Raw genomic sequence first — 9,150 nt, 5'->3', positions numbered from 1 at the left:
TTCATCCAAATGCATATGCAGCATCAGGTGACTGAAACTGAAACTTTTTGAAAACTCCTGTCAGGGTAAAGATGCTCAAAAGTCTGGGGTCTTCGTAGTCATGTAACCAGCGAAACCAGTTTATGGCTTGAGTTTATGGCTTGTCCACACCATCATTTACTTTGAGTGACATTAGATTGTGTGCTGTGATCTCTGTTGTTTACAACAGGGGTTCCCAAACTTTTCAGCCTGTGACCCCCAAAATAACAATACCAGAGATTTGCAAGATTTATAAATATATAAACTTTGAACACAACGGTGCACACATACCAATAGGCCCAAGTCAATTCATCGTTTAATTTTGGAGAACGTCACTCAGAGACCATCCTCCATGTTCAGTAGTGGTCTGTATTTATTTTTAATATACCAGAGTGCCGTAAAGGTGTCAGAAAGTTTAACCTGATGCCAAAAAATCAATGTGCTGCATCTGATACTATTGCTGTGTCTTTAATATAATGTAATCACCCCAAGGGGTCGCAAAAAAAAGCATTGCATGCAGCTCAGATTGCACTGCACCAAGTCTGCAGCCAGACCCCTCTCGTTTCCCAGGTCAGACTCCACCAAGCTTGAACTTTCCAAATGCATACTGCAAAATTTGCTGCACGAGCTAGCGTTTCTGGTCTGACGCATTTGCATGTATATGAATGGAAGTCTATGGGGAGAAAAGTGCAGTGTGACCGTGGCTTGAAATGGATTGAAAAATCATGTTTTAAACAAGAATAACTTGCAGTTATGCACACTGTGAACATCTCAAATCAATTTATTGAGCATATATATGTAAACGTTTAATAACTCTAAACACTTTAAATAGTGCAATATAACACCTCTTTCTTTTGAGATTAGACCCATGCTAGTTGCATTTGAACTGCAGTGTATATACTTGCAAACTACTCTTAGTTCACGTCGGTGTTAATCAAGAAAGTCTGAGCGTAATTCTGACTTGTGTTTGTATAAACCACCTGTCAGTAACAATCCTCGTAATTTCAGCAAAGACCTGCTTGCCACAGACATGAACTAAACGACACTAACAGAGGGTGACTTTTGGTTGTGCAAAGTTAACCACAATCAGACAAATAACTAAACCAAGGAATACATTCTTAGATATCGCAATGATTAAAGAAAATGTATATAGTTTAAACAGTCTTAAAGAGTTTTAAACTAAATATATGAACCTTGTAACAAACTAGATACAATTATAAATGTGATACATGAGTTCTCGGATATCTAAAACTTGGTGCCAGTTCTCTTTTCGTGGGGCCATATCAGGATATTTTCGTTGTGCTTACAGACTGAAAAAAGACAGGCATCTGCTTAACAAATACAAACGTATGAATTGTTTATTTTCCCAAGATTTTCCTCTCGACCGCTGCCACGTGCAAACACCCCTGCAGCACATGTGGCCATACGTCTTTCTGAATGCTGTGTTTGACAGTCAGGAATAATCACTTTCATAATACAAACAAGTTCTGGCACCGGCGTTCTCTGTGTAAGCTATCTGACCAAAAGACAAAAGGTACGTCAGTGAAGGTTTCCAGGTGTTCCTCTGAATCTGTGTCAGTCCTGCGCCCCACATTTGGAGATGAACTCGCTCTGAGACACACATGAAACGAAGTTCATTCATTCTGAGCTGTCTTACTGCTCGTTATCATTGATATGCTTGTATACGATTAACACCTGGTGTTGATTTAAAGATAGTTTGAGAAGAAACGGATTTCTGCTCATTCCCGAGCTTTTTTAGAGATTGAGTCAGTGAAGAAAATGTTTATCTGTGGCACTTCATTTATAATATTAGAAAAAAAATACCAGATCAGATTTTCTTACATCTCACCCCCACCATGATAAGAAATGACACTAGATGTTATGAATGAGCAGCTCCCAATGGAGGGAGAATTACGTGAATGACATTGTTAAGAAAAAGTTACTGATGAATTACATTCAGTGAAACAAAGTAAGGTGGTCTGACTATAAATAAATTAATGAACACTCATATCCAAAAATCATTCATTCATTTTCTTTCAGCTTAGTCTCTTTATTCATCAGGGGTCGCCACAGTTGAATGAACCACTAACTTATCCAGCAAATGTTTTACACAGCCGATGCCCTTCCAGCTGCAACCCAGTACTGGAAAACACCCATAGACCCTCATTCACACACATACACTATACCGTATGTCTTTGGCTGTGGGGGAAACTGGAGCACCTGAGAGAAACCCACGCGAGCATGAGGAGAACATGCAAACTCCACATAGAAACCAGCGGCCTTCTTGCTGTGAGGCAACAGTGCTAACCACTGAGCCACCGTGTCACCAATTCATCCAAAAATCAATAAATACAAATACTCAGATACTTTTTCCTGGGGAATTTTGGTAGCTCCTTTAGTAACCTGCAGTTTATTTTCTGTGTTCATCACTCCATAAGCCAATGGGTGAAGGAATAATTTGCAGCCGAAATCATTGAAATAATGAAATGGCAGCCCAGAGACATGAACTCAACATGATTGAAAAACTCTACCAAGCCCTTGGGGACAAAGTTATGGCTAAGAAACCGTTAAATTTGTTGAATTGTGGAAGAGACTGAAGAAAAACTCTGCTAAAACAAACAAACAAAAAAACAGCAACAATAATGATAATCATGTGATTATTATAGCCATAGAAATCATTACAAACCATCAAATTATAACCATTAAAAACAATACATTTTAAGTATTTTTAATTGCCATTAATAGAAGGCAAACAGTTACCTGTAGATTAGAGACTCACAGGACCAATGCAGTTTCCATTAAAACCAATATAATTTTCATTATAAACTTTACAGCCATTACAAAACCATACAAACTTCTGCAATTTTTCTTTCTTTCTCCAAATTAGGCTCATTGGAAATACATACCTCGGCCTACATTTTTGTAAATCATAAAATACATTGCTCCAGGGACATTTTATTGGATCTTTCATATGACAAATCCACTAGAGGGCACTGTCTACAGTTTTGCGAGCCTTAAATATTTAAGTTAGGTACATGTTGTTTTACAATTCAGATATAGTCTTCTTATATATGTCTATAAGAAGGTGGGGCTTACTTGTAAAGATCTCTTACACACTCTCAGAAATAAAGGTATGCAAACTGTCACTGGGGTAGTACCTTTCTGAAAGGTACAAATTTGTGCCTAAAGGGTCCATATTAATACCTCAAGGATACATACCAGTACCTAAAAAGTACAAAAGTGTTCCTCTTAAAATGTTTATGTACTATTATATACTTTTGAGGTTCCAATATGGACCCTTCAGGTACAAATGTGTACCTTTTGAAAAGGTACCACCCCAGTGACAGCTCGCGTACCTTTATTTCTGAGAGTGCACTGACCACTGCTTCGAATGTTATTACTCGACTGAATGGGCATTATCAGTGGTTATCAGCTGGCCTGTAGGGGCCTTCTGGGTCTACTGGTAGGCTCAGAAGGCTATTATCATTCATCCACATGGTTAATCAGCTATACTAATAGAGAAAACTCCAGATCCAGATCTGTTTTTACATTGCTATGACAGTTGAGTTTAGAGTTGGGGTAGACGTTTATAAAATACAAATAATGGCAAATGTAATAAATAATATAAGTAATTCTCGTTAACTTCCTGCCACAGACATATGTAATATATCGCTGATTAACAATTTTGACACTGTTAGAATGCTTTTGGCTTTCACTGCATGTCTTTATATTTTCTTTAGGTTCTATTGCAGAATGAGGGACATTGTACTTGATAATGGCACCTCTCACATCATTAAAACATCTGCTACATTATTTTCATGCAAGAAAAACATCACACAATATTTTACATTTGTGAAATTTCAAGAGTTCACACTTAGCTGATAATCACCCCAATTTTATCCTCCTTACACTGGCTGCCTGTTAAGTTTCGTATTGAATTTAAAATATTGCTTCTTACATATAAAGCTTTAAATAATCTAGCTCCTGTTTATCTAACCAACCTTCTGTCTCGCTACAATCCAACCCGCTCTTTAAGATCTTAAAACTCAGGGCTTCTGGTAGTACCTAGAATAGCAAAGTCGAGTAAAGGAGGTCGAGCCTTCTCATTTATAGCTCCTAAACTCTGGAATAGCCTTCCTGATAACGTCCGAGGCTCAGACACACTCTCCCAATTCAAAACTAGATTAAAGACCTATCTGTTCAGTAAAGCATACACTTAGGGGGCTTCCACGCAGGTTCTGCATCTTGTTTATATACACTATGAACAGCAGCTACGCTAATTATTTTCTTTATTCTCCATTTCCACCTGGGGATACTCTTCCCAAGGCCCTCAGACTATGCAGAGTCACTGATTCGATCCAAGACCAACGACGAGATGATCCCAAGGTTTCCATATCCTGGACCAGGCCGTATCCTGAGCAGCTACTTTGGTGGTCATGGAGGAGTGGAGAACATGAGACTGATTCCTGTGACGCTCCAGAGACATACGAGTCTTCGCTGAGGCCAGCTTCCAGCCTCTGCCACTGAGACTGCAGCTCTGCACAAGACGTTTGGCCAGCGGAGAAATTAAAATGATCGTGCCCAACTGAGCCTGGTTTCTCTCAAGGTTTTTTTTTTCTTCACTTCCGCCATTTAGTAAAGTTTTTTCCCCTCTCCGCTGTCGCCACTGGCTTGCATGGTTCAGGATCTATAGAGCTGCGCATCGTTGGATTTGCTCTTCAGTGTTTGGACTCTCAGTAGTGATTATTAAACCACACTGAACTGAGCTAAACTGAACTGAACTTAAACACTACTAACTGAACTACACTGTTCCTATTCCTGAACACGGGGAGAACATGTAAACTCCGCACAGAAACACCAATCAGCCCGATAGGAGGTTGGACCAGCAGTGTTCTTGCTGTGAGGCAACAGTGCTAGCCACTGGGCCACCGTGTCGCCGTATCGGAAAATGGGGGAGGAAGTAGGGGTGGAAGAGGGTGAAGCTTCAAGACGAAGATAACTGGAGTGAAAAACTCTGGTTATTAATAATGCTTCCGTAATCATCTAATGGGTCAGATTACGGAGCTAATGAGGAGCCAGCAGTGTTGATCATAAGCACGTGATCCTCTCGAAATTAGTTAATAAATAAACCACACTTAGTGTCCTCTTTGAAGCTTGAAATCCATCCATGATGATGTAGACATACTGATGAGAAAAGTATCCTAAAATACAATAATATCAGCCCCGTAGCAAGCCTTGTGAAATGGGTGCTTTTTTTCTCAAAAAGTGGACCTTTTTGCTTTATTTAGGCTACTATTTAATTATGAGATTTAAATACTACATTTTAGTGACATTTTAAGCACTATTTTAGCTGTCGGATAATCATCATAACCAAAAAAAGTTTAAAAACAACAATAGCCAAAATAGTATTTAAATTAATTTAATATGGGCAGCTTTTGGTGCTTCACACCTTTTCATTGGTCAATTTTTGTTTCAAGAATAAGGTCCAAATTTATAACCCTATGGATTTTAGTCAAATGAAACAAAGTTTCAGCATTCCAAATTTACCCCATGTCTTTCTGCATTCATTATTTAGTCTCAAAATGAATTGGTGCTCATGTAACACTGTGAAATAATCTTAATGTCAGAAACCTCCATCAAAATATCACCCTGCTTGTTCACAGTCCCTGTAGACATTCATCTGGAGCTCAACATCTGCACCACACCTCTTCCCTTCTCTCACCCAATCGCTCGATCAGTAAGTGATGTGTTTCTTCCAAATTATTTCATAAGTGCTAACAGGCTCCCAGAGTCACCAACGATTGTGCGTCGACGAAAGAAAGCAGTAAATCTACAAGGCAGGCACTGATTGAAGCTCAAAAAAGCTTTTTTTGTGTGTATAAACACCCTGCATTTTAACACACGCGAGAGGACTGCATACTTGACGTTTTATAAAGCGGCGAGATGAAGGGATAGCAAGTCGCATAACAAAGATATCCAAATAACTAATGGAGTGCGGTATTTTGCTCGCGCTTTGTCCCAGAGTGCATAATCCAAGCATGGCCTGCACTAAATGACTGCAGATGTCTCTCTGTCATATGTCAAAAGTAATAGTAAACATGATGAATAATATGTCAGAGCTTGAAAACATCAGATTTGATTTAACACGAGGATGTAGACGTATTCTCATATGCTCATAAATGCCAATGATGCGCACGGCTCTCTTTCAAGTTGCACGTCTTAAATTTTTGGTGCTGGCGTGCATATTAAGCACATAACCATAAATGATGTCACATCAGTGACAGTTCACATGGATGATGTGTAAAACAGATAGCATATGTAATATTGGCAGCGAGATTCAGTTTAGAATAATGCAATTAGTTAGGAATAAGATCTCCGTCAAGAGACTGCAATACAAACCTGTCCGGACAGATTCTACATTCTCCATTTCTCAATAAATAAAGGTTTCTTTATAAAGACAGTGCTTCCTTCTGAGAAGCTCAATCAGCTGCAGAGCTTTGTATATGTAATACTTTTTTTTTGTATTTTTTTGGCCTAAATTATCATGATGCAGCCAGTGAATTCACATATATTACAGCCAGCTGTGTTTACTTTATAATTGCCAATCTGAAAATGCTTCAAGGAACAGAGGGTCCTTTAGGGCCCAGAGCCAGTTGCTCACAAGATGTAGGTACTTGTGGAAAGCCACGTCATCATATAATTCACTCCAAAATGACTCTGTTTTTTGGAGAGTATTTTGATTTTGCAGGAATACTCCTATACAGTTTTTTTTGTTTGTTTTGTAAAACACAGAACTGATCAATCAGTTATAATAAGCTTAATATAGTCCTTGATAAATTGCTGGAACTACAAATCATCTCTTGGCATGTTTTTAAAGTGGTGGATAGAGCTCAAATATGCTAGTTAAGAAACACATGCATACAGAAAAACATTATCAAAAAAATAAGATAATATCATGCAAATACAGAAACGTGTGGCAAATAGTCAACATAGGCTCATTCTTAAAATGTAGACCTATAAATGAACTACCAGTTTGTTAACATTCAGGATGCGTGCGCAGCGAGGTTGCAGAAAAAACTGGGGGCGCTAGCATTTACAGCGAGGGAATGACATCCGATGCGGTACAGAGTTTATTTATTATTTACATTATGCTTTTAGCGTATTATAACAGCTTGTCACCCAGTGATAAGCACAGTTATTCAGCAAAATGAACGTTAAAGTGAGCGACGTTCATCTGACAGGTCCATTTGACATAGCACCCTCCCAATAGATATTGGATAAGACGAAATGGCCAAGCATCCAGCCCCAAATATACATCTCTCATGAAACTCCAAGTGATTTTACAAGAGATAAATTAAAGGCCTACAAGTCTTTGGATGCCAACAATTTTGTTGTGTGTAGGCATGTGCAAGAAATAATGTTCCATGATTACTAGATTCAAAACTTTGTAGTGCTAAAAACCGAGGTTCTGCCTAACCAAAGACAAGGAATGAAGACGGAACTGTACAAGGCCTGGGTAATCATCAACAAGCAAAACATCTGCATTCTGACAGCGAACTGCACCAGAACGGCAGGGTATGTGAACGTACATTTTTACAGCATTAGTGTTCGTAATTGAATTCTCCATATTTAACTGTTTTTGCTGAAATCATTGCTGCAATCAAAAACATGTGACATGTATGATTCAGCATAGCGTGAACTTACCTGATATAAAATGCGAACTGCAGAGTCGAGTATTTTTAATAAGGTCCTCACTCTATTCAGCTCTTATGATGGCTGTTAGCCAAAGATGTCTGCGGTTGGCATTAAAAGCAGTGTGGTGTACGGTAAAATGTACGTTTTCTCGAATTTGGCATCCTACCGCACAACATGACATGTTTGCTTTTGCAACCGGTCTTTTTTTGCAACCGGTATGTGCGGTTGAACCCGTATGATGTCATGTGTGACGTAAGTTGGTAATTCCCCTATATAATTTTGTGGTGAAGCAAATTCTGGAGATAGCAAATTATGTAGCCAGAAGTACGTATGGCTGCATTTCGTCTTTAAAATGAACACTACTGGGCAGTATGACGCTGTTCCTTTTCACGCTACCAGCTGACCACTTACCTTCGTATGGACGGCTTTCCCACATCGTTGAACATCGGTGGACTTGCGATGCAGAGAGGAGTTGACCACAACAACTGGGTTTGAGACTGGTAAAGAACGGTTATAGAAAGCAGGTAAGGCAAACCCAAATAATAAAATAAGTAAATAACAGGGTGAGAATGTGGTAAAATCTGAAAACATGGTAAAAACCAGGCAAGGGTTTTTCTTTTTCTGGATTGCTTTTTAAAACTGTCAGTTGAGTTTAGGGAAGGAGGAGGGTGGGTCAGTCGATTGGTCAGTCTGTCAGTCATTCATTCATTCAGTCAGTCAGTCAGTCAGTCAGTCAGTCAGTCAGTCGACAGCGGCCTCTGGTGGATTTACTTGAGATCAGCAGGCGCGAATGGCACTCTCGAAATTTGAGATCTAAAAAAGCATACACAGCAGCCTCTGGTGGATTTGCGAAAACAAAACTGCAAAAAACGTAGCTCCTGTGACATATTTCGCAATCTCCACAAATGTATATAGTGGTACGTTTTCAGAATGAGCCTAGGTTCCAAATAGTGCAAAGCAAAATGGAAAGGAGTCAGGGGACCCCAAAAAGCAACAAACATGGCTGCTTCCTGTTTAGAGTAAGCAGTTCATTTAATGTGAATTGTGCAATTCATCAGGTTATTAGCCTAAAAATATACTAACACCAAGGAACTGCATGACCAGGTTGTTAAAATAAACAAAAACTCACCTGACAACACTACTTGCTATTAACAGAAACCAGCTGGGTTTCCTCCGGGTGCTCCGGTTTCCCCCACAAGTCCAAAGACATGCAGTATAGGTGAATTGGGTAGGCTAAATTGTCCGTAGTATATGCGTGTGAATGAGTGTGTATGGATGTCCATATGGGCATCCGCTGCATAAAACATGTGCTGGATAAGTTGGCGGTTCATTTCGCTGTGGCGACCCCAGATTAATAAAGGGACTAAGCCGAAAAAAAAATGAATGAATGAAACCTATATTCAGATTTTGAAACTTGCATCTAGATAAACATAATTT

The sequence above is a fragment of the Danio aesculapii genome, chromosome 8, assembly GCF_903798145.1.
Source record: "Danio aesculapii chromosome 8, fDanAes4.1, whole genome shotgun sequence".
Lineage (NCBI taxonomy): Eukaryota > Metazoa > Chordata > Actinopteri > Cypriniformes > Danionidae > Danio > Danio aesculapii.
This window is presented reverse-complemented; position numbering follows the sequence as displayed.